This window comes from Anser brachyrhynchus, assembly GCF_964034855.1.
Source record: "Anser brachyrhynchus genome assembly, chromosome: 4".
Taxonomy (NCBI): Eukaryota; Metazoa; Chordata; class Aves; order Anseriformes; family Anatidae; genus Anser; species Anser brachyrhynchus.
The window spans coordinates 47,104,316-47,131,339 of record NC_137698.1 but is presented as its reverse complement, the minus strand read 5'-3'; the positions used below and the strand labels follow the sequence as shown (position 1 = coordinate 47,131,339).

Below are 27,024 nucleotides of genomic sequence, written 5' to 3'. Positions count from 1 at the left end.
TATTTCAGGCTGTGTATTACAAATCTTTGTCATTCAAGCTTATATTCCTCTCACTGTTCTTACCACAATGCCTACAAAACAAACTCTAGCCACAAGCCAGCCGTTGTCACTATAGGATTATTTGTCAAAAGCAGTGAAATCACAGTTCTGTACATGAAGAAGGAAGGAATTTGACTTCTTTCCAGGAACTTCTTGTCCTTCAACTTTCAGAGAATCTGTGCACTGAATTGAGAGGTCCCTAATATCCAACATTTAAAAAGAAACAGCATCTTGACAATCTGAGTGGAGTCTCTAAAGGGCAGATAAAAAAGTTATCAGGCAAGGAAACCCTCACTGATTTCAATTGGATGATTTAAAGTAAGGAAGCATCACTTTTGCCAGTAAATTCTTTTCTGCTCCCTGTCTGAGGTTATTGCAGCCACTTCAAAGAGCCCACAATTACATTGCCAAGTATTTTGTAAAATGCAGCTCCCAACCAAAATCATTAAAAAATAAAAACACAAAGGGAAGCCTACCAGAAATTATTTAATGATGTCAAACTGTAACTGCAATCAACTCCTTACTCTGGGATGCACAGCAAGTCAAGACCTTCTTTGCGTCTGCTCTCTGTAACTTTATTTCGTTGGAGCAGAAATTCCCTTTATATTTGTGTCTTGTGCAGTGCAGATAATGTCACCAGTGTTCTGCAAGCAGAGCGCTGCAGCACATCACCACCACTATGTAGCTGATCACAGAAATGACTTGATGAACTTAAACCTTGCTTTCTAGAACTTGGATGTTCTTGGGAATTTTTGGTATCATAAACACTTAAACTGATGAAAAAACCTTCTGTAGGCTTACTGAAATAAAAATGAATGTCATTATATTGCCCGTGGTTTCAGTTTCCAAATTAGAACTTGCTATTGTCTTACCATAGGCACTAAGATGCAGTGGACAACTTTTTGCATGATCCGTTTTTCTAAATGAATTCTACGGGGTGTCACAATCTGTTAGTTAATAGTGGAAGTGGCCTGAAGGCTCCATAACAAACATAACCTTGAAAAATGGTAGCTGAAACAGTCTAAACGCACATCAAACCAACCGAAACAGTCATAACTCAGTAACCCCTTAGCACTGAGACACATCTGAAGCAGAACAAATGACTACTTTGAGCCTCAGGACATATTCTTACATGGGGACCTTTTGGGCTTCCTCCTTTTTTTGAGATACTGATTATCAATCAGTCTAAGCATTTAATAAACTATAGTTTAGGTAACACACTTTAAATTGCAGGACTGGTGTACCAAAAACCCGAATGTTGATGTGACACACAAATACATTCCTATTTTTGTATATTGTACTCTGGTCCACAAAAGCCCTCTAGGAGCTCATCAGTGTCCCATTCCAACAACCTAGAAAGAAGTCTCATTTAACTCCTTATCCAGACATATTACTGCAGCACAGCTATGGGGCAAACAAGGGCAAAGAAAGGACAGCAGTAGAGCAGTCTGACCTGTTGAGAAACAGAATCTGCAAAAAGCCAAAACAAAGGGAGGGTAAGTATGGAAGGGGAAGGCCATTATCTTCAAAAGTGTATTGCAACTACAACTGTCTCTGAGCATCCCAACACAAATGCATTCTCATATACGAAAACCTGTCAAATGTAGAATAAGTGAAAAGATGTAAAGATAAAGATAGCTATATAAAGATAAAAGATAAAAGATCCCAAAATAGCAGTCATTATGTTGATTTCATTGCTTTTCTTAAATGCACACAAGCAAAGCCTCTAAGCACTAATCATGGCCAGCAGCACACTAAAAACAGTGCTGCAGCTTGCATTCCTGGCTCAAAAGTACTCACTTGGTATGGAGATTTACATCTATGATTAATTAGTTAAAATACAATGGGAGAAAGTGCATTATGGAAGAGGAGAATCACTGGATAATCTGAAAAAGTAACTGAGTAACTGAGAGTGCAGAGTGATTTCAAATGAGCAGCAGCATGAGGTCTTGCTATTTTGCACGTGATCATATACAGTAAATTCACCCAAAACAATCAATTTCTGCGGTAAAATTAGAGGCATAGCTTACTCTAGCTAGTAGTGTATGGCCTGTATTCTCTATGTGGCACCTTGTAAACCCTTACACAGAAAGCTGTGGATTACACATGCAGTAATGCGACATCCATGGCTACCTGTTTTATTCTTATAATTACTAGTCCTTTTGGGAGCAACTTTTGAACATTCACTGAAAACTTGGCTCCTCTTTTAACTTCAGGCCACTAAACCTAAAATCAAACAAGAGTTAGCAAAAGCTAACGGAGAATAAGCACCTTGTTTCATTATTCTTCTGTTTGACTTCTGTGCAATGGATAGCATTACTTTGTTGGTACAAAACAGAAAGCCTCAATTGGAAGGGCCATAGGTGACCACAGTTCTGGCTGTCTGCAAAATAACATCAGCTGTTCCAACAGAAAAAAAAACATACAAATAACATTCATATCTAACAGCACATCACACATCTGAAAGTTACCCAGGATAAATCAACCTCACTCTATTAAAGCATTTAACCAGTCAACTGAAAAGGTTGTGGGTTTTGTTTCTGTTTTTTAAATAACACCTGTGGGTCTTCCCACAGTTATTTTATGAAGTACTTCATAAAAACTGCAGCCTTACACACTTCCTGCATTTTTTAAACTGAAAATCTGGGATAACCACTCAGTGTATGGAATACTCAACTCTGGAAACTAAACAAACACCATCTCAATTCTTTGTGTAGAGAACCACACTTTACCACTCCAATACAAAGCCTTCCATGCAAGCCTAAATCCCATGAAAGAGTTTAAAAATAAAGCATCTTACATGCTACAGGAAAAATGGAGCACTGTTCATAATAATATGCCATTTACACTGCTTAGATCAAAAGCATTTATTTCTAAAGCCCACATTATACTGCAATATCCAGCACATCTACCAGCTGTATGTATTCTACAAAGTCCATCCAATCGTGCTCGTTTAACGTGTGCAGTGCTTTGAGCATGGAAGTCTGCATAAACCTGGCCTTTGAATCTGACAGCCTATTCTCTCATCTCTGATGCCTGAACAGTAACACTACCCAACTGTACTGCAAAATGGCCAGTGGCTTGATTTCTCACCAAATAAGTTTCACAAAGTTCCTTCTACTAAATAATGCATCCATTTGCAGGCTGTTATTTTACTTTATTGTCAGGAGTCAACCCTAGAGACTCTGCACATAATCTACTTGTGCTACTCATATTACTCTTTTTAAGAGACGTTAAATACTCTTAATTTCAGGAGTAACAGCTGCTGCCTTTGGGTGCATTTTTGAGAATATTAATATTTCATATATTATATATCAGTTAATAAATATCATCGGTTCATATCTATCAATTAATAGTTCATATTCTGATTCTAAACAGTAGGTGTTCAGATGAAAGCTCCAGGATTTGAATTAACTCTCAACATTTTCCTCTGCTGAGAGTGCAACTGCTGCTGGTCACTTTAACAGTATTGGCAACTGTTCCCCTCTCAACAACCACTTATCCTTATCTTAATAGGGATGATCTGCCTCTGCTTAGACCCCGAGATATCTAAACTGCTGATTAAAGTTGCGGTTCTGGTCTATGACAAGGGACTGAGCATTCTGCAGTGAGGTGTCAGTTCAACTGGGCATTTCACACACCGTAGTGTTCCAGGCAGAAGGGGAAGGTCAGTTCTGCTTCACATGCTTGCCCAATGCTTACCCTGTGCAATGACATCCCATGTTGATATGCCACCAAGATACTCTCCACCCAGAGAGTGCAAGCACTCCTTCAGGGCACGGGGAGAGCCTCAGGGTCTTGTACCTCAATCTTGTCCCACTCAGCAAGCAAACAAAAAAACCCTCTGGCTGAACAATGTTTTCTTACTCTTGCTAATGCATGTTTCCAAGATGAGACTCATCATCAAACAGCTACAAGAACCACACAGCTCAGCATGCCCTAAACTCTGAGGACTCCAAACATTCCAGGCATTACCTTTTGCAAGAAATTATTTGAATGGATCATCTCTCTTTTATTGTCAGAATAGTGCCATTGCTGAGGACTGAAATAATTAATAGAGGTGAAGTATCCAGATGTTTTAAGCCACATTGTCACTCATGTCCCTGGTTCAGCACCTCTCCGAGACTCAAAATGAATTAGGCTGTTAGCAGGCTGGTTTCACTTGCGCCTTTTCTACATTCAGTAACTTGCAGAACCTTCAAACCTCTGATTCCATTCAGGTTATAAACTTCGTATGAAGAAAACAGGGTTGTGCTTCACCGATTCTGAATAAAAGCTTAACTAATACACTACTGGCAATTTTAGACATGCTGGACAAGCATTTCTCAATTTCTCAAATGGTTGTGAACTCAGTTGTACTTTACCTAACTACACAGGACAGAGTTGGGAGCTTACAGATGACCAGAATAATCACGAATGTGAAGGAAAGCTTCAGGTACTGAAAAAAAACCACAAAACAATCCCAGCTGCAGAAATGGCTTAAGACAGCAGGCACAAGCATGCAATGCCTATCTGAACGCTGCGACATTTTTAGGAACGTGCCCCCAATTCTCTTATGACCAGAATGGCAAAGTGTTGTAAATATATATGCCTCAGAAGCATTCTCTGGTTTTTACCTATTACAAACTAAATACATAACCCCATTTATTTGATCAGGAATACTATTACAGTTCATTTATCAGATTATTACAATCTGGCTAAATACCAAACACAAACATAACAGTTTAAATCCCATTCAACTTGCACTTTGTACCTCAAAGCAGAGAGTTACATTGAAGTCCTCAGTGCTTTTTACAAAGATGCGCAAGGAGTGGTTTCAGCTGCTGTTTGCTCATTTTCATGGCCAAAATTATTACCTCCTTTCAGACCCTGCAACCAGAAGCTGTACTGAAGCAGTCATCTCAATAACACTGATAAAACAGGTAGCAATCTCTGTTAAAAAGTAAGAGAAATTCTTTTACCAAGCTAACAGTCCATCGACTGCCTTTAGTAAGAGTCATCACCAGCCATGTCACATAAAAGGCTTGAAATCTTGCCAAAAGTTTACAGAAGATGTAGGAATGAAGATCTTCTCCATGGCAAGGAAAGGTCTAACCTGTGCCCAGAAGCAGAACTCAAAATTTTTTGGATCTCTTGGTCATGCTTACCTTTTATAACAACTTAAAGCTGACTTTTTTTATTTTTATTTTTTTTGTCTCTTGACAACATACTCAGGAATAAATATACTTTATACCACAACATTTTGTCCATTACTTACGTATTTAGTTTCATGGATTCCCTGTCTCTAGAGGTAAGAAATGAGCAAGCACATATGACAGCAGGTGTTAATTACACATAAAAAAAGTGTATGTATATTTCGTCTTCCGCTCATTACTACGCTTTGCAGAGACAACACTTAGAACACAACACCAGCACCAGGCTACAAGGTCGGGTCTCACTCTGAGGCATTTCAAAATATTTGAACATTACACCAGTGACAAGAATATGAATGAGGTCTTTGCAACAAACACAAACATTCAGAGAGACAGGAAAAACACACCTCTGTCACCTGTGCTGTCAGTTGATGCCTTAAAAAAACCATGTTTTTAGACAAACACCGAAGGGGGGGGGGGGGGGGAAGGTGCAAAGAAGAAAGGGACATAAAGCAGGATTTTAAACTGCACATTCACCTTTACAAAAGCCAAAATGAAATCATTGGCCCGCTCCTGCAGACTCTTACCTTAAAACAACATTTCTCCAGAAATGAGGCTTGCCTGCCTTGTGAGTTACAGAAGTTGACAGCAGCAGCTCACCTCCACACCAATCAGCACTGGTTTAATTCTTTCAAGGCCGAAGAAAAAAAAATCTAAAATTAACAACTAAAATCTTGTTCACAATGCTCAGAACAAGAAAACTGCTAACTCCTCCGGAGCTTGAAAAGGGCTGTAAAGAACCGTAGTGAGGAATTAATACGCAGAAGATGGGAACTGGGGCGACTGAGAATGTCCCAAGAAGACAGAGGAGACCAAGGGAATCGTCCTTCCAAAAAGCCTGAGGAAATGCCTTGCAGGAAAGCACACAATTTAGACATAGAATGGTATCTTCTTTTTTTTTTTTTCCCCCAAACCAATTTCTCTCCCCCTTAGTTCCACTCCTAAACTTGCTTGCTGCCATGTATCAATGCATTCCTTCAAGCACCTTTTTCTTCTGTGCCTCATTTTCTCTCCTTTCTCTTCTGGTTTTCATTCTTTTATCTGCTTCTTCTACCTATGCCTTCTCCTCCTTTTCTATTTTGTTCACTGTTCTCTTTCGATGCCCAACACTTTTTTTTCTCCCTCTGCTGCCTACAATGCCGTCTTCTCACTTGGTCATTCTGTATGACTCCTCTTCTTAGGAGAATACCCTTCTCACTTCTACCATTTCACCTTTCCCCCTCAGGGACACCATTGTCTTCTCCCGGGCCATCGTTACTTCCCTCCCTTTCCTGTCTTCAGTCTGCAGAGTTTGACCCCAGAATCGCAGCTTGGCTCAATGCCCCGTGCACTCTCTGGCATAACCTCTCAACCTCAGTGAGGAGCGTCTTGCTGGTCAAACAGGCTGGTGACAAAAGCAAGAGAGGCAACAACAGTACCTTACTCACATGGGTGCTCTTTGGTCTCATGTCCCTTTGTTCAGCTGGAGTGAGATAGATAAGATTTTTGAAGAGGGGACATGACTGACGCCAAAGAAGAATCCCTGTTCTTAATGAAGTGCTGAGAAAGGCATTTTTCATTCACTTCATGCAACCATTTGATATTTATGTGACCTGTAGACATGCAACCAGCGTGATGGCTGGCAATCAAAAACCCATTCTGAGGTATTCTGGGAGCACAGGGATGGTAGGAAGCAAGCAATCGACTTTTCAGTGATGTGCTCCATGGCTAAATTACCTCAGAGACAGAGAATTTGAGTTTTATGTTACCTGACAACCCTACCTGACACTCCTAATGCTGCTGAACATGTTAGTCTACTCTGCACTTGAGTTCAGACACAGACTTGGCAGGAAAACAACAACAAGCACATCAAAAGCCAACTTCCATATATTAGTTAAAAAAACAAAGTTTCAAGTCACCCCAAGCTCCATCTGTACAGCTTAGCCCTGAAAATCTCTAGATGTGTATTTTCAGGAACCCCAAGACTGGGCTATTAGTGTTAATTTCATTATGACACAGATTAAGCTATCATCTGTGTCCCTGATTCTCCAAGTTTAACAATGAAAAACAGACTATTAAAATTTAATCCAGTGTAGCAGCCAGCTGCCAGAAAACATGGACAGGCTCCGAATGTAGAAAGAACCATGTGTTCCCTGCAAAGCAGTTATTCTCTCTCAGATTTCTGAGTAAATGTGGAAGGACACAAATACACAACCCCCTGAACTCAGAATATCCAAATTAACAGACTTCCTTCCTGCCAGGATAAAGTTCATTAAACTCCCTTCAAATACAGCAGATTAACTGTAATTGATCACATACAGAGTTGGATGGAGCTGGAAAATGAGCTGGTTTAGAGATGTAGCAAACAGTTAAAAGCAGCTGAGATGTTTCATTCTGTATTCTTAATAAAGACAAACAGCGAGCACATTTCTTATTACTTCTGGGCTTAAAAAATAACAGCGATAAAATCAAATAAGAGCTACTAACATTCTGCTGGCTTCAGCAGCTATCAAAACAGAGTCTGGCAAATGGCCCCATTTTGATCAGGAACACAGAGTTTTAGCAACCAAAACAGAGACAATTTCCTTCCAATCAAGTTCCTTGTTGCTCACTGATCCCTTCCACTCTTCCCTGCCGCAAGGAAGCGTGATTCTACATATCCAACCACCTCTGAAGGGAAGCCAAGATTTCTGAATGCCTCCACTTCTGTCGTCTTCATCTCTGCCTGAGTTTGCCAGAATGCTTTATGATACAAGTCTGAGCATCTCTGTCCTTTGACATTTTCACTTTCCCATTCACATCACTAAAAGGAAAGTTATGAGGACTATGACACGCATTTATCCCCCAAATGCCACGATTTCTTTTTTGTGTTTCACACTACCCTAGCATAAGCTATTGAAGCACCGCTATGTCCCCACTCTAGGAGGAACCAGCAAATGTACTTCTCAACCCACAGACTGGAGGCTGTTCCCCTTTCACTAGGGCTTATTTTATTGGTGCTTCTTCAACATTGAGAGGATTATTCATGGAATAAGACACATCAGAAAGAGGAAAACATTCACCGTCCACTCCGAGTCACTGCAAATTTTTGACAAGAACCTACAATCCCCACTTGTTTCTACCAACTTGTAAGATTTGCTCTTCCTCTCAAATGACATGTTCTTTCCATATAAAAGCAGTAAAAAACCATCCAAGTGCCTCCTGAGGAGGCAGCTTCTGAACACATCTGAATCACACGGAGCTGGGACACTGAAACTGAACAACAAAGTGGCATTATCTTACACTTCTTTCCCTGTGAGTTTGTAAATCTACATACACATGTGCCAGAACAGGCTTGTTCACTAATGCAGCAATGAGAAAAACACACACAATGCCCTCAAGCTGGTTCCGGCTCAGCTCTGTGAACCCTTGGACTATCTTTTGACAACTCCCTGCTTTCACAGTGCTCTTCTCATTCAAACCATGAGAACTTGAAACAAAAGCAGGAACGGAGATGAACAAAACTATAGGCTATGATTCTGCTTGAGATCCCTGGTGTTCTCTTTGCAAGGATGTGTGTAAGGATCCTGGTGTAAAGATCCAAAGAAAAATGGCATAATTTCTCTGGTGAAACAAAGCAAGCAAGACACTGCACAACCCATTTAACTTCCATGCAAAATGGTGGAACAGACGACCCAAAGATGGCATGGGGAAAACTACAGAGAAACGTGCCATTCCTCCTTGCAACTTCGAGGCGTGGAAGTGAGCAAGCTGACTGAGGCCTTGGGATTTGGGTCCCCAGCATCTCAGAGCCTCACGGGCTGTTTCCCTGCCAAGCAGCCTCCCAGTGTGTGGCAGCAGCATGGAACAGGACAGTGTGCCCCCATCCGCCCCACAGCTTTTATCAGGACCAGTCCGCAGCTCCCAGCAGATGCTTTCCATCTGGAGCCGCACGAGCAGGAACCCCTCTGTTGATGCTTTCTGAACAGTGTCTTTAATACTCGGTATCTGTCCACCACAGGTGAGCTACCTGTCTGCTCTCGTGAAAGTCTACCTTCCTGCTTTTTGGTTTCCCATCAGCTATGGTATCCAATGAGAAGCCCTTGGGGCAGCCCCAAATGCCAGCATCCCTCAAGCCCACCATCCTCGAGCTCTCTCTTACGTTACTTGCCCCATACTGGGGTCTCCAGATGCCTGCGGAACCATTTCAGTTTATTCCTTAAAAAAGGCATTTTCCTGCATGTCCATCAAGAAAAGGGAGAGAGCACAAAGCCATGGAAGTGCCATCATTTAGACACCTTTCAACCCACCTCAAGCAGAGGCCAAGACGACCAGTCAGAATTTGATCCAGACCAGAAGATTTTTCCAAGGCTTTTAAAATACACTTACAGCACCTCCAGCAGGGGCGTGGAAAAACCATATTAAGTGTTTGACAGGGCCTACAGAGAGTTAAGGAAGTACAGATGTAAAAAGCTGATGCCCAGTGCTGTCAGCAGTACTTAATTATTGCTAATTCTTGCTCTAATAACTCTTCACACACACAATGGTGCATTTATTAATTTTAACAAGTATGACTATTTTGTTAATCATCAGTAAGGTACATGGGATCTAAAGCAAGGGAGGTTTCTGGACAAGAATAGGGGAGGAGGTACAGATTCCCTGTTTAATTTAGCAACTGTTGCCATGGAAATATCTATTTTTTACTGACTGCTGATGATTATCTCATGTTTGAAATGTGATTTACGCATATTCTACATGAGAGCAGGGATGCATATTTATAGATGAACAAACTGTGGTATTTCCAACATTAAAATGCAGCATGCTTCACACAGGTCTCACAAAAACATCATTTGTCACAACAGACTATTAATTATGCAAATATATTGGCCTCTTAGTATATGTAACCCAATTACCAGAGCAAAGCAGCAGGTCTTCCCAGATCTGAAATAAACAGGAACAGGAAACATAAAGCAACTCCCATTTTCTTCCTCGTCTTCTTCCCATGAGGGGGAGAGACAGAAGCAGAGGCTGGCTGGTCCAGCAGCTGCTGTTGTTGCTGACTTCCACATGCACAGGCTGCATGAAGACATGGAAGATATTCAGGAGTCTGCTACAGCAAGATTTTTGTCAATTTCTTCATATGGGCTTTTGTGCCCAAAACTCATTTCTGGAAAAAAAACACCACCAACAACAAAAAAAACCCTAAAAACGAAACAAGAAACCAATGTTCCTCCACAAAGTTAAATGTCTTGTCTCTATTGGCTTTGTCCTGGCACATGCCTGCTAGTCAATCACATACCATTCCACACACCCTTCTATTTTAAATAACCGAGTTACACCAAAGAAACCATGGGGATAATACACTTGTGTGCTCGTTGATTTCTTTTGTGAAATCAACAAATTGTATTTTGACTCAAGGGATGTCATGAATTTCATCCCATCCCATTCCTTTTGATTTCTCCTTCAAACATTAAGGTCACAAAGTGATGTTTTCTTTATCAGTAGCAGTGGAAAACAATGAATGAGGACAACAAAGCTGAAAACTAGATGAGCGACAGTGACTAAAGTTACTTCAAATACAGTAAAAAAAATTTCTTACTGCAGGCTAGCAGAACAAAACACATAGCCCTGTGAGAACATCCCAGCAGCCAGAAGAAAGGACTTTTCTAACAAAGAGGACAAAACAATAACTTTAGCACAGAGCAACTTACACTAGTCCTGAAGACGGTGTCTAAGAATCAAGGAAATGAGCGCAGTATCTTCACACTTAAATACTGCATTTTTACACACAGAGTTGCAGTGCAGCTCCTGAGCACTGGGGGTAAAGAGCTGTTCCTGTGGTGTGGGAAGACAAATATTTGTGGGCAGTAGCAGGTATAACTATCTCATCTACCCGTGAAAGACCCCAGATGTCCTCTAACTTTATATTTAGGGCTGATTCTCATGATGAACACAAAGGTAGAGGAAGAAGAAACCGCAGCGTTCACTTGGCATTCTGGTTGAGCAACTGCTAGATGCTGTGCCCATCAACTGCATCATGCTGTGTGACCGGTTGAACTAAGGTACCCACCGTTACCAGACACATACAATATAAAATACTTAAAATTGCTAGAAATATTCCTCTCTTTGGCAGCTTTTGACTTGGCTGTTATCTGTTGACCAAGTTATCAAGAAGAAACTTGACACTGGAAGAAACACCACTAGAGAGAAGTTTCTTTTCCTCAGGTAATAAAGGTACTTAACGCTGGTTATGAACAAGTTCTTGTTACACCTGCACCTAAAAAAAAGACTACACAGATACGTGAAAAATCCCAAGTAAAAAAGAAGAATTTCTGTTTTAGAATTAAAAATAGTTATAGCTATGCAGCAATGGATAACTAGATAAATTAAAAAAACTGCTGAATGCCAGACTTGCGGTGCGAAAAGCAACGTACAGTTGCAGAGCTGGCCCTAAGTCAAAACAACCCAAAGTCCCCATACTGACCGGCCAGCTGCACAACAGCAGGCTCAAAGTAAGGGAAGGAGAAACTAACTGCCCAAGTTCAAGTAAGCACAGAACAACAGCTCCCATAAATAAATTGAAAAGAGACTTGGTACTTGGACAGAGACATCCAGAATCTGTCCAACACACAAAGCAGCAGCAGAAATGCTGAAAATCACAACTGTTGTCCCACGCAAAAAAAAAAAAAGTAATCCAGCCAATAACAGATCTACACATTCTTTGTTGAATTTTGATGCGCTCATGCTATTCTTCTGTACATGGTAACATAGATTAAGAATAATTACAAAGTAAAATGGTTTTTAAACTATCATTTAAGAGGGCAAATAGACAGCAAGCCATCCGTGGATTGCCTTAACCCTTTCTTTGCATGTTAACACCTGAAGCGCAGACATGCTCCCGTCACGATGCAAGCTCTTAGCCTGGCTTCTTGGGTCTGCTCCTGCGTGTTCGGTCTCATTTCTGAACCCTGCAGCAGGGTGAGGAACCCACCAGCTGACTGGAAGATGAATCCAGCAGTTAAGGTCAAGACAATACATGTATGCATTTCAAGTTTGGCACTGCAGCTACAATTCTCCTACTGTCCTACGACTGAAAAAGGTATCAAAGGTATTTAAAAACTAGCTGACCATTGTGTTTGTAATAAATGGAGATCATGGAAGAGTCGCTTGTAAAATTCCTCACTAAAATGGTTACCAAGACCAACGGCACCCTTTAGTTCTCTCTGTCATTAGAAATGGTATATTTTCAAAACCAACTGGATAGATGTATAGAGTTAAAGCTAGCGTGCGTTATAAGCTTACTGTAGTTGAAGACACAGGGGACCAAAGAAGAGCTGATTACACAATCCCCAGAAATGCTGGGAAAGTAGAAAACTTACGGAGTAAGCCCAATAAATACATCAAATGCTGAGTCACCACTGTCATATGTGGATGCAGAAATATGTCCTTTGCAGTGACAGATGGAGGAAGATGCACATACAGAGCTGGTAAAAGGAGGGGCTGAAGCAAGCAAGCCCACTCTGTGGGTTGACAGCCTGGCAAAAGCTGCGGAGAGGCACAGGGAAATGGGATGCATACAGATTTCAGAGACCTTGACAACGCCAGCCCAAGACAGCAATCATCAGTTCCCATGCCAGACATTCCACACAAATTGCTAAAGACATACATAGTAATCTATACAGACACTAACAAATCAGCTCAGATAATCAACTGTCTGAACCACGTACTCTGGTGAAAAAAATGTATGTTTTTCCATCTATCTACTTATTTTTGGCAATCAAATCAGCTGACACAGTCTTTTTGCAAATGAGCAATGAAAGACCTGAAGGCGTTGCCGGCATTCACATAATAGCTGATGACATGGTAACAGCAGCAGCTCGGGGACAGACTGAAGCTAGACATGGCAACAGCCCAAGGGGTCATTCCAGATAAAACCTGCTTTGTGTAAGACCACAAATGCCTGGGACACCTGCTCTTTTCTGACAGAGCCTACCCAGTGGGGCTGAAGCTACTGCTAAATAAAATAGTAAAGGCATTTCAGAAGATCCAGTTAGGGAATATGCCAGGTTTAACCTTTTTTTTTTTTTTTTTTGACTGCTGTGGCAATTGCTACATTACACTCAAGGTAGTAAAGACCGAGCTCGGAGAAGTTAAGAGTTAAGATCAGCAACACATGGATGGGATTAATCAGGGAGTGGTCAGCACTGTTACAATAATGGCTACTGGAACTGCTCGAGTGGGAGGGAGTCCGAAAATGAAGATGCATTCACTTAGCAATACACTGCAGCACTCGTTTTAAAATTTATCGTGAATAATCATTAGAGTGCTTCTGGGTGGAGGCAGGGAGAATTTCACATGACCCAGATCCTGGCTGTAAACCTACACAGATGGGATTATAGCTGGCTCGTATCTCATAGCAAGAGCTCTGTTTCTGAATTACGCCTTTTACTTCACTCCTGGTCTCCAATACTGGGAAGCAACGACATTGCAAGTTCAGCAACTTCAGCCAGCAAACATGCTGGTATTGCTATGGCTGAAGAAAACTACGATGTAAATGCAGCTGGGCATGGGGGAGACGTATAGTGGAGGGAAGACTGATTTCTGCCCGTGGAAACTTTTTTTTTCCTACATTGCAATTAGATTTTCATGTATTCTAGCTTAATGTAGTCAGTTCTTAATGCTGTGCTTAAAATTAAGTACCTGAATAGTCTGATTAAGGCACTGTTCAATTGCTTAGATTTGTCGGGATGATTCAGTTGCTTAAAATTAAGTATGCATACAATTATCTTGTTAAATCGCGCTGTCTCTTTAGTCCTGGGGGTAGTAGTGGATTCAGAAACACTACTCGCAGTAACAATAATGCAAATAGAGGGTAGAATGCTGTTGAATACTGTTTCCCATAACAAGAATTAAGTAGTTGACAGATGCTGTTATTTCTCAAATCAAAATTGAAGAACTGCAGACTAACAATGCGGGTGACTACACCTAATTTACTATTTCTTCAATTCCAATTCCCAAAGCCTGAATACATTGCCTGTCTTGCTTCTCTCACCTTCTGTTTCTCTTATTAGTCCTCCTAGAAGCAAACTAGAGTTCCTTTTACTCTACTAATAACACAGACAGTGTAGCAAAATGGTTATATTCATTCCTATTAGAAAAACTCTTCCTTATCATACTTTTTCACTACTAATAATAACTAAAAAAAAAAAAAGGAACTGAGAGCACTATTTTAATTTCTTTCTCCTTCCATAGTAATCAGGTACCGAACACCGTCTCAATTGCCCCTTTAATCTGTGGGTCAAATATTAACAGGCTTGAATGCAAATTCTATTAACTAATTAATTTAGGGCCGAACATTGCTTAGATATGGTAAGCATTTGAAATTCTAATGGACATGAAGGTTAAATAGTTGTCAAAAAACAAACAAAAATCAGTTGTCTCCTTATATCTAAATTACCTCACAGGAAATAACAGGTTCCTCAGTCAAGCTAAATGTTTTGTGTATAAACCTGGAGCCTTGAATTTACAATACATACAGGCAGATTTACATACACCATACAACAACATACTTGCCAGTACATGGAGAAGCACCTTTTGAGCCCTAGGGACATAAACTGCCAATCACAGTGAATGGCACCAACTTTGTGAGCTTCCCTCATACCACAGTAACAACTGTGATGGCACTTGTGACAAGTACCAGCACGCAGTTCCAGAAGGTCACTGCCTACAGTCAGAAGACATCTGCAGCCTTCAGACACTGAAATTCTCCCTCTTTGAAGGTTTGGGCCTTTTAATTTCTTGGTGGCTTTATTACTTTTCATGATGGACTGCTTTCAGGTGGTTTTTTTCCTTATTTTTTCCCCCCTTCTACTCTGTGTGATTTCCTTGTTTTTTCTTTCTTTCCCTGCTACAGTGGGAAAGAATTTCCATTTAGCTACCTGCAATAATTTATTCTGCATTTCCTGCTGCAGTGCAGGTTAGCATATATTCAATTTGGTTGGTTATATGTGCTTTCTGTGTACTCATTCAAAAAAAAAAAAGTCTGCTTTTATTTAGCCCAGCAAATCTACTCTGTTGTTTTATTTGTTAAATGCATCTTAAGTTCTATCTACTTTCAAAAGGACAGACAAGTTTTCCTTCTGTTAGCACACAACTGATGATATAAGGATTTCTTTTCATGCATACGTATGTAGCGACACATGCCTTGAGCACAGACAAGCTGTAGAGAGGCTAAGCACAAAGCCTTTGCTCTGAGGAAATGGGAATTATTCTGAGGAGCTGAAATGACACATGAAATCCTTTAAATGCAGCCTGGGCAAGTTGTCAAGGGCTGGTTCAAAGTGCTAGATCCCAGCCATGATTCAGGAACTTGCTGTCCCAACAGGGGAGCTGCAAAATAATTAACTGAGGCTGCTACATTGCCCAGCCACAGCTGGTGGATTGCTTTCATCATCACCCACTACAGGCCATGCTCCTCAGCTCACTTTTTGTTACTAAATCTTACTATTTACGGCTCAGTCCAGCTACCTGTACTTCACAACCATGGCCTGCTCAGTTGGAGCAGTGTCCAGGAGTTCCCCTGGGCAATAGTTGTCGACTTCCTTAAGACTCGCTTGCCCTCAGTTCTATTTACCCAACCATAAAATAGAGGCAATAACACTTATTTTTCAGAGTTGATATGAGGCTTATTAAAGCTTGTTTAAGTGCTTTGTTATGCTTGAATGAAAAAGGAAATTATTATTATAATTTTTAATGAAGCTTAATTATCAAAGTGTTAACATAGGCATGTTAGAAAAATGAACTCTGAATTGTGAGCCAGCAATTTAACGCGCTTTCTCTTTAAACAGTACAACAATTTCATATTCATCTTGCTATCACTAATCTTCACTTTTCCCAATTGCACAATTGTTTCCCACATTAAAACTAAGACAAGGCAATATGTAAATTATATTTGGCATCTTAACTCTGCAGAAGGAAACAGTACCTGCTACATTACTTGGTGACACGTCATCACTTGAATGTTGATTAAAAAATTGGCCTGCAGATAAAACTATCCTGGTTGCTATATACTAATTTAAGCCACACATCTGTCTGTCATTGGTTGAACTTCTAACCTGGGAAACAAGTTATCTTGGTGATGTGCTATACCAGCCTGAAATTTGTAATAGGATTCTCTTGCAATTTTATACACAAATCCTAGACAGTACGCTTTCTTTAATCAGGTAACAATACAAAATCTTTTCTTAAGTGGCTTGTTTGGAAAACAACTTAGGACTAAAAAGTATGTAATACTGAGGATTGCTCAATTCTTTCATTACAGAATCTGTACCAAATAATCTGCTTATATTTGACATAGCAAATTGTCAAAACAGGTATTGATTCAAATCCTCATCCCTAAATCTTCTGTAAATATGTTCTATTAGCTTAAGCTCTGTCACTTAGACAATGTATGCAAATAAATAAAGAACTCCAGGCTCATCTTTAAATAACAAATAAAAGGAAATGTCAACTATCCCACCTCATTTCCACACACAACCCCCCCTCAAGTCTATTTGTACTTCAGAAGCTCCTCAGAAAAGGTAAGTCACCATAAAAATTGTTTCAATGAGCCACTGCTCACAAATCCTCTAAGAGGATAAACAGTGGAGGTTAAAACAATGCATCTTGAAAAAAGCTCCTCTGCACTTGTGCTACTCCCTGCCCAAAATTGCTATCTCTTTGGGAAAGCACGTGTGGTTTTCCCATCTTCCAGGGGACTTCACTCAAGGCAAAGATTAGACTCATTTTCAACGACTCAAGAGTCTGATGCTTACTTGGACTTTCCTACTCCAAACTTCAGTCACAGATCAAGGTTGTAGTCTAAACAACTATTTCACCTGCAGATGGTACAGGTTCGCTTGGCAGATTTTCATGTGACACTACCCTTAGCTGCTTGTTCTACTCAATAACTTAGTTGATGAAGGCTTAATATTACATTAGCTGCAGCCTTTTTCTGCCCTCTCATTCAAACACCCTTTACATCGTCCTCTCTGTTTCTGGACTGCTACTTATGCTAGCATAGCGCACTTGTTAGCAATACATATCAAACGTTTAATGATAGTCACTATATAATAATATATATGAGAGACTCCTGACAAGGAAGAAAAACAAGAATACGTGTGTCAGGTACAGCATCAAAACTACCTTGTCTGGCACTTAGAACAACATCAGTGCTGCCATTTCTCTTTGCTCAGCAGCATCTTCCCTTTCCCTTACCCTTGTTTTTACTCCAGTGGGTTACATCTCAATACCAAACACAGCACTTTGCAAACAAACACGCATGTATTTATCACATGCAATGACAAATCAATTCTTTCACTGACTTAAGTTTCTAACCTGCAGAAGGAAAAAAAACCCTGAAAGGTAGCTATGATTTACAGTTTGTCTATTTGGACTACAGGCCTGACAAGTCAATGCAAATAAGCAATGCTAAAGACGCACTGTGCTAGAGAATTAAGCCATAAAATTCTCTGGCATATGGAACAGTGCCAAATACCACATGTGCACAAAAAAGGCCTAGCTCTGCGCCCTGTGTAAGGAGCTCTGAATTCCACAGATTTACTGCATTTTATACCTCACAATGCAAAGTTGCAGTAAACCACAGTATAGCTCGCTTTTTTAAAAACAAATAGGTCCCCATTGTATGCGTTATGAAGACGCCATCATTAGAAAGCTGACATTTAACATGAAAAAAATACAGTATAAAAGGACTAAGTGCAAGGAAAAGAGTTTAATATCAAAGCAACACCATTTTCTGATGGTAAGCATGATCAATTTAATGGCACTATCTGCTCTTTTTGCTAAGTATTTTGGACCTTGCCCTAACTGAAAGAATATGCTTGCATCACAAATTATAGTCATGTTTAACACTGACTCATGTAATACTAAAACCATCAACAAAATCTTACTTATTCTGATAACTTACTAACCTAGCAGAAGCTTTGAGACTAAATATTTATTTTTACTTTAGGAACAAAGACTCTAGATGTTAATTTCACGTTATCTGACTGTAGTATTGCTCAGTATTTAATGTGACATAATGGTTTATATCTCTCAACATCATTTTTTCTTTTCATACCCGGCAATAAGGAAAAGGAAGTTTTATTAATGCACATCCATGAAATCTACCAGGAGATACACTAATACTATTCACATGAATTATTATTATTATTGCAGTTAGTTATGTATTCATTGAAGGCACTGTAAAAAATATGAAGGGAAGTTATAATCAGCAGGAAAAACCTCTCCATGGGTTTAGGTGCTATGAACATTACAAAGCCCTTCACAAGCCCTAAGTGAAATGCTCTATCAGAAATGTACATCCCACGTAACGTTGCAGTTAACTATATATATTTTGCATATAATTAATTCTGCTTCCCTCTCGCTACATTTACACCATGACTGTTAGTTGTCTCCCCGTATGCTTTTTGGAGCAGTGATTCAGTCCTTCCAAAACACAGCTCTGCTACAACACAAAAATGCTCAAGGACACACACATTCGCTTTTGGGCACAGACAAAAGACATTCATGGCACTCCCTCCCTGAGACAGCTCTCAACTCCAAGTTAAAACTTTACATTACAATGTAAGGATTGAAAAGAAATAACATCACAAAATTCAAGTGCCCAAAGCAACTGCCTCATACGGAAGAAAAAACAGCAAGAGAAATCTTGCAAAAAATAAAGGCACGTTGCTTCTTGGTTTCTCTGTGGTTTCTCTTCCCCAGATAGAGACACGACACCCAGTGAACAAAGTGAAAGAGCTGCTGATTTCTGGACTCAACAGTAACAAAATATTTTGAGAATCTCACACAGATTATGTGATGCAATTAATTCAGGATTTACCGATTAAATAATGGAGCATTCTAGGCAAGGTAGTCTGCTTCATAACCACCATGGCTACTGAACAGTCCCACACAACCTTCCTTTTCAAGGTACAGATTTGCTAGCCTAGACTTGCTCTACATTTTCAATCTTAATTTTACAAAATTACCTGTATTTTAATCCAAGTGCTTAAATTGCAGAAAGCCTGCAAAGCTGTAGTGTTTATCTAGAGCAGCAAGAAGCAGAGGAGGCGGTGGATCAGGTTGGTGGATCACAAGTAGCTCACATCACAAGATGAGCAGAAGTGGGCTTCGTAACCCTGCAGGATGGGTAACAAAAACACCAGGCCCGACAACGTCAAACTCTGTATTGAGACAGCACTGGAGAAGAGAAGAAGCACACAACTAGCTAGGTCAGGCTGCTCTACAAAGACATCTACCGTGAAACGTTTTTAGCAATGCTTCAGGAGTTGAGCCTTTTTTTGTATGCTCTCTCCTTAGCAAACTTTTTATTTTCTCCCTTTTCATACAACACTACTTGATAAGTAAATTGCTTTATGCTTGCAGATGAGGAAAAGTAGTTTACTGAGCACTAGCAATTTTCTGTGCATTATTTCCATGTGTGAGGTCAGAGCTCAAGCTGCCATTTGAGTGATCATCCCTTACAATTCGATTTGGACTCAGTTGCTGACAGTCAAATCCTGATCGAAGATTTAGAATTTATTTTTTTCCTCCTTTTCTTCCCTTCAAAAAAAATTCAGGATCACGTATAATGGGCTATGGTGTGATTTAGGGACTGTAGGGTCTCTAGGAAATGATTTTATCTATAGTATTGTTGTCATTTTATTAATGCTACTATTGCCTTCACTCTGATGAAGCAGCATCAATATTCCCCAGTGCACCACATTCTCTCCTGCCACAAGTCAACATCACTCCATTGAAAACACCCAACAATTCTAGTTTGAACCAGCTCCAAGTCTGCTCTGAGGTACTCTGATCAAGCTGTGTAATAGAAAATTCACACAAATTAATCATTAACTACTCAAAAAGTACTCTTGCAGCGGGGAAAAAAAACTCATTGCTTGCTCAAGGACTAGCAACTCAAGTGCACTTGAAGCCTGTTCACCACCAGCACAAGGCACGCCTCCAGGCTGCCTGCCCGTACTGTTTCTACGACCCTACCAAGTCTTCTCCCACTAGGTAATGGGCATGGATGATATGAGGTCCAGACCAGTCAGACCAACAAACTCTCAAGCCAACTGCTCACATCCGTACAAAGATTCAGGTGAAATTTTCTCCAACACATACAGCACCATGTGAACAGCGACATTAAATCGAGCCAACAGAAGGCAAATGACAAGGGGTGTAAATCATCGCCTTCTGTTTTTTCAAAGCCTCAAAAGAAAAACAGAGGATTGCACTGTAGGGTTGTTAGATTAAGGAGCGTACAACACCTAGAAATCATGGTTTTTATTCAAGTATGTATTATTTTAATTTGTACAGACAAAGGTATATTTGCCATATTCTTCTCTCATGAAAGACCTCCACAATATTGCCTTGATTCAGATTGACAGATAAAATTAATTTTATGTACAACAGCAAATTAAGCTTGCATGATGCCATAAAAATATCTATCTACACAATGATGACTGAAATCTAACATAAATTAATGCAGATGTTTAAGTAGCTTTATGATGCACAATTAAGCCATGCAGATCTATTTCAGGAACAGCTCAGAAAGAAGTTTTTCTTTGTTTCAGGAAGAGCAGCATTAAATCTTTTCCTGTATTTATTTTCTTACAGCACTCCCACCCCAGGCGCTACTCCAAGGAGTGTAGCCCTACCAGCCGCAGCTAACTGGAGCTGCATTTTTCCAGAAAAAAAGGCAGTAAGGAAGTGGATTAGGAAGACTCCCTATCGTACACTGCATTGATCTATATGAACTAACCCAGGACAACAGTCACGTAAACACAAAACTGAGCACAGGGTAAATTATTTCACAGTCTGCAGTATCGAGAGAGCCTTCAACAATGCCTTCTGGTATGCTAAGCAGCATTTCCTAGCAGGCTGCTGTTAGAGCCACACAGGACTTTCAAGCCCCTGCAGTCTTACAGTGGGTTTGCACAGGTAGGGTGTTTTTACTCCTGGGATAGAACTAGTACCTACAGATAAGTTAAAAATCATCATTTGCAATTCAACTAGATTTTTTTCTTCATATTAAATATCTAGAAAGGAGGTGATAAAGCAAAAAGTAGGCAGAAATGCTGAAGAAGAAAACACCATTTGTGACAAAGAAGAAACTTCAGTCTCTCAGACAAAAATGCACAAACCAAACCCACCATACTTCTGGAATACCAGAGAACTCAGCAAGAGAAACCCTGTCTGTTCTCCCTTTCCTTCACCAACTTTTTAGCCAAGGGCCACTGAGGACAGTGACCTTTACTAGACGGATTTTTCCCACTACAGACTGAACAATTCTGAGTCTTAACAAATAGAACGAAAGCTACTCAATACCCAATGGCCCTAGAAGGTCTATTTAACAGTTACTTCTTGTACCCATCACAGGTGAGCTGTTCTAATTAACTGCACCAGGAAGTCAGAGCACACTAAGAATGCACAAGCAGCAGCACCAAGCCTGCAGCCATCATCTTCTCTGTGCCAAGCCGCTCCGACACAGAGGCCAGCATCCCACACAGCAAGGCTATGGCAGGGCCCGCGGGTGAGCCTGGGGTCTGACCACAAGTTCATATAACCTCCAGATAACAGCCTTCTAGACACTCCTCCATCACATGGGTCTGCCTCGTCCCAACATAAAATGTCTGAGAGAGAAGGATCACAGAGTTATCATCACACTAGCAGCATCGTATTGATTAACCCCGTTCCTGGCTTCCACTGATTTAATTCCCTCTTTATAATTAGGAAATCACTGTTGATTTCCTAACAGAACACAAAGAAACAGTCAAGTCAATGTACCACACTGACAAGTCTAGAAGAGGAAGCAGGCAAAATATTTCCCCATGTGGTTACAAAACGCTTCCCAATGCTTTGCATAATATGGGTTCATGTGGCATGCCCATAAATATAGCTGCCTTACTGCTGTCTTGGTCTCCTTCCCACCCTTCTGCTGGCACCATTCTCTGGGCTTTTTGCTATTGATTTGGCCTTTTCATTTACTGTTCTGCATTCTACTCGAATTCTTTCCATACAATTTGTGTGGATGACACTGAAGAACTATTCAAAGGTTCAGAGGATATCCATCTGACCCTCTGCTTCCATATTCCACAGCAATAGTGCTGGATGTTTTCTGTAAGATTGGGAGGAGAGCATGCCAAATACTGAACTTGCTTGCCAGGTGGCACAGAGTTATATTTTCCACCAGCAACTTCAAAAACACAGCAGAGATGCAAATATTTCATCTGAGATGTTCACAGGTCACAGCTGGCACAGGGAAGTATTAAGGTCAGGAAGTTCACTCCTGTTCAGCAAGCGCAGACTGACATATGGCAGAATAAAAGCATTTGGTCCATCAGCATTTCAGAGCAAAATTAAACAACTGGGGAGCCCCTGAAGTAAGACATCTGCATTTCAAATTTTTTACACAAAATTAATTTTGAAATTTTCAATTATGCAAATAACATCACCATTCCTAGTAGCCAGGGTTGTGTTGTGAGGAATGCAGACATCAACCCAGAAGCGAGGCATGTTTGTGTCTTCACAAGTATTCAGAAAGATAGCATGCGTGCACTTCCCACTAACTCCAAAACTCATTTTTAACGTCAGTCCCAGGAGTCTAAGAAATTTGTCATTTCTCCCCAAAATTCTGAGATACCATGAGGGAATAACCTTGGTAGAAGCAATGCAGTGTTTTGAGGCCTCAAGCTTTCAGATACTCAAGGTTTCCTTTTTGTTGCTGTTGTTAAGGAATAAGGATGAAAAGCCTATTTTTTATTAAAAGAAAGCTCACAGTTTCTCTCAGCCTAGGGCATTAAAAAATCCAAATGTGCAAAAGCATTGACAAAACTGTGTTTAATTATTATTTAATTAATATACTAATTTCACAGGCTTTGGGGATCAGTAATATCCAACAACAGACCAAGGATGGAAGGAGAAGGGATGTGCATGAGTAGTAACAGCATAAAAAAGAAGGCTGACTTCAAAAGGGAGTGAAAACATCCTGCTCAATGATATGCTGAAGAGCCAAAAAAGAAAACGCACAAAGAAAGGCAAACCCAACAGCAGCAACAAAATCTACACATTTGCAAAGACAGTTTGCTTCCATTTTGTAACCTTTTTCATTGCAGTTTATTGAAGTAAAATATGATCTAGTAGTTTCACTGAGAACTCTTTTTTTCTTGCACTTTGCAGTAAAAAAAAACACACCCAACATCCTTGAAGAGTACGGAAGGGGGAAGGCAAACACCCAAACTGCTGTCAATGACACTCCGGGAAAATCTTTGTTATGTGCATGTACGCAGTTGATCACACGACAAAAAGCTTTTGGAAACGTATTAAAAATGTCATCTCTCACCAGGGAATAAAATTGCTCATTACATAGCCATCATCAATAACAGACAAGTTTGTTGTAGGTGTTTTGTTTGTTTTTGGTTTTAATATATATGGCATGCAACATTTTTAATATGCACAACCTTTTCCTACTAAGAAAGACGGAGAAGTAAAACACCTGTTTCTCAGAAAACTTGCCTTGTAGCTCCTCTGATAAGTCTGGTTTAACTCCACCAAACTCACTGGAGTTATTTCACATTCAATATGGGCTAGATGGAGTTCAGAATTTCATTTTGTGTACTCAATGTTTACACAGGTGAGAGAAACAAATATTGCACATTCCAGTTGCAAGATATTAAGCCAAGGCCCTCTAAAGATTAAAAGGTCCTTAAATGTTTAAGTGCTTAGAAAACTAAAATTACTGTATCCCAGGTACTCTCTTCATCTGCATAGCCGTATGAATCCTAGACTCTCTTTCATGTTTTCTACCGAAAGGAACTCAGCTCCCATCGTCCACAGCACTTACCTTATTTTTGTGTTAAGCAAAATATCCTCACTTTTTTCATTATTTTATTTGATGAATACTGGTAAATATTTTGGTATTATAAATGCTATTTTCCCTGAACATTTTGATTTTTTTTTGTCCTCCCATAGGGGCAAAAACAGTATACTTACTAAACAGTATACAATCAGAATCCTTTTCTTCCTTTGACAGGTAAAAGCAGAGTTTTAGACATCTGATTTCACATACAAGTTCCACTGTTATAAAACCCGTGCTTTCATAAACAGGAATGTCTTGATGCAAGATACATAATTACATGTTCCAAGTCATTTACATGTGTACAAGATCAACATTACCTGAAGAGAACCTGCACAGAAAGCGTAAGCATTTCTATCTCAAATCTGCAGATTTAAGACTGGCTCTGATTCATGCGCGTTCACAGGACTGTATCCCTAACTGATATGCATACAAAACCTCTGAATTCATACTAAACTAAAGACAACTACAGATAATTTTCCTGTGGAAATGCAACTCCAGAGCAAGACCTTGAGTTCATAATTTTTATTTAAGTATGTTCACCATTTTTGACTCTCAAAAAGCTGTCACTCTGAAGGAAACTTCGTCAAGTAATTCTCTACCTACAACATCCCTGAGAAAAAAGAACTTGAGTTTGACTGGTATCAGATACTGTTTCTGAAAACCTGCTGCCTGTGCTGGTTTACCCATCCTAAAAACTAAACTGAGAAGAATGACGCTGGAGGAAGTGACTTAGATGAGCACTGAACTCAAGAGATAAAGTACTCCAGAGACAGGTTGTGCTCACCCAGCTTCTTCAAAAAGTTTTTTCAACATATACAGAAATTTTTAAAATATTAATGGTGAGAGAATATGACGTGCCATGCCTATGAGCTTATCAGATTAACATGCATACATGATACTATAAAAACTACATGCAACTTCTTTTTAACCACTGTTCATCATAGACACGCTGACAAAAATCTTTTGTTCTATTAATATTGCAGTGGTATTAATTATCACCAATGGTAAATATTTTGCTCTTACCAGTTTATATAAACTCTGATCATCTACAAATAGCGTATTACCTATGTGATGCTAAACACACAAGTTCAAATTAAAAGCAAACACACAAAAGGTTCTATGGTTTTGCAGCTCATCATGAATTCAAAACTCAGCCAAGCCCATTCATGTAAGAAAGGTTAAGTTTCACAGATTTAAGAGTCCACATATTAAAGCAAGATGAATGCTAGTGTCTTGCTAGCAAGAATTACCTTCAGTCCAATGCCACATATTTTAAAATCCTCAAGAACTTATCAATATCATGGGCGTAATATGGGGAGGTTTTCAAGTTCTACATAAATGCCTTTCTGTCACCGGATGGCCGCAAGTCAGGGATGTGAACATTCAGACCTCCTCCTGCCACAAATTACTCCTCACATCAAATATCTGGTTCTCCCCCTTGGGAAGCACTTGAGGTTTCAACCTTTCAGTCATCTAGCAGGCATTGCTTTTTGCTACTTTCTCACTCACTTTACTCCAGAGCAGAATCAAATAGATTTACCTGACACCTATTCATTTCTCCCAGCAGCTCTACCAAGGATGACAAAGACACGCTATCAGAGCGCTCATTTCATTATTACAGTAGTCACATACCACTACTGCCCACTAGCCAGGACAGACTGCATGTTTTCATCTCTGCCTGATTTACAAATAAAAATGAAACCTATAACTCCTACTGAGAGAGCAGAAATATTTTGGTGACTTGAATTTACATCCTATTTTGTAACAGCTCCAGAAATAAGATTTGATACTGACCAGTGGTAAAGGCCAAATCACAGAAGACCTGCATCAAGTCCAGAGATCAACTTATATTTGTTGCGCCCCCCCCCCCCTTTTTTTTTTTTTTTAAAACCTTTTGACTTTCAGATTATGCTGGCTATGGTGAGTGGAGCTGGCAAACATCTAGCTAGTGCTAGGGAAAAAACGAATATAAGCTTATTTTGAATGGAAATTTAGTTACCTTAAAGACTCGCAAGATTTCACAATGTCTATTTTGTGATTACATTGGATACCTAAAACCAGTTCCTCCCATCCTAAAGGTATGCCAAAATCACCTTACAGAAATTATCAGGATCAGAATGGCTTGCAATATAAGAAGTTTTCCTTGTAAGTATGCAAGTAGACTTGCACATGATTAAAGCCATAGAGTACTTGAAAAAAATGCTATTTGCTATTCATCACTACTCTCAGAATTTATTTTCTTGTCCAGGGATGAAGGAATTTACAGCAAGAAAACCTGTCAGGATTCCTCACACTCTTCCTCAGTCATTTCAGACTGAGAAACAAAATCACTTTCTTCTCTCTCACCACAAATAAAAGAGAAGCAAAACAGTAATTACAAAACAATGGTGTAAACCAGTGGATACATCAAGCCCCCAACACATTATATGTAGTGGTGTTTTTTTGTTTTTTTTTAAACATTATTGTCTTCACATGTTCATCAGGACCACACTCCCAATACACTCCACCTGCTATATGTACAATGCAGCAATGTTACGCTTGAAAACAGCATATATAACAAGACAGCATGATGCTCAAGTTCACTAAATGTTACTGAAAGTTGCCAGTGAAATTCCACCCCCACCCTCCCCAAAATAATCAGTATGCCCACTGGCATCAAGCAAGATTATTCTGCCAAGGAACGTGATTTGTTAAAATCGTACATTGTTGACTCACCACGGCGTTTGATATGCCTCATCTATAGGAAATGGGTCAAAGGCAGCAACTTCATGCACGGGTTGCCATAGCTGCTGTTTGAGTCTGGCTGGCTGCTGGTACACGTTTCTAATATTAGCCCTAAACACAAAACAAAGAGAAAAATATTTGGGTTTTATTCTTTAAGTCAGATAGAGGAACTTCAGAAAACTAAGCTAGCCTGGAACATCAATATTT

General features: G+C 39.9%; 1 protein-coding gene across 14 annotated transcripts in view; it reads right to left on the bottom strand.

Moving 5' to 3' along the window:
• Nucleotides 1-27,024, bottom strand: part of MAPK10 (mitogen-activated protein kinase 10) — a 155,152-nt gene that overhangs the window by 97,359 nt on the left and 30,769 nt on the right. For 9 of the 14 annotated variants that reach the window (XM_080591710.1, XM_080591712.1, XM_080591714.1 and 6 more), the window contains one exon: nucleotides 26,809-26,928. The gene's annotated coding sequence lies outside the window, so the exon portion shown is untranslated. Of the gene's footprint in view, nucleotides 1-5,758; nucleotides 5,860-19,219; nucleotides 19,370-26,795; nucleotides 26,929-27,024 lie in introns of all 14 variants that reach the window. The other 5 variants (XM_080591707.1, XM_080591709.1, XM_080591711.1 and 2 more) reach the window with 3 other exon arrangements.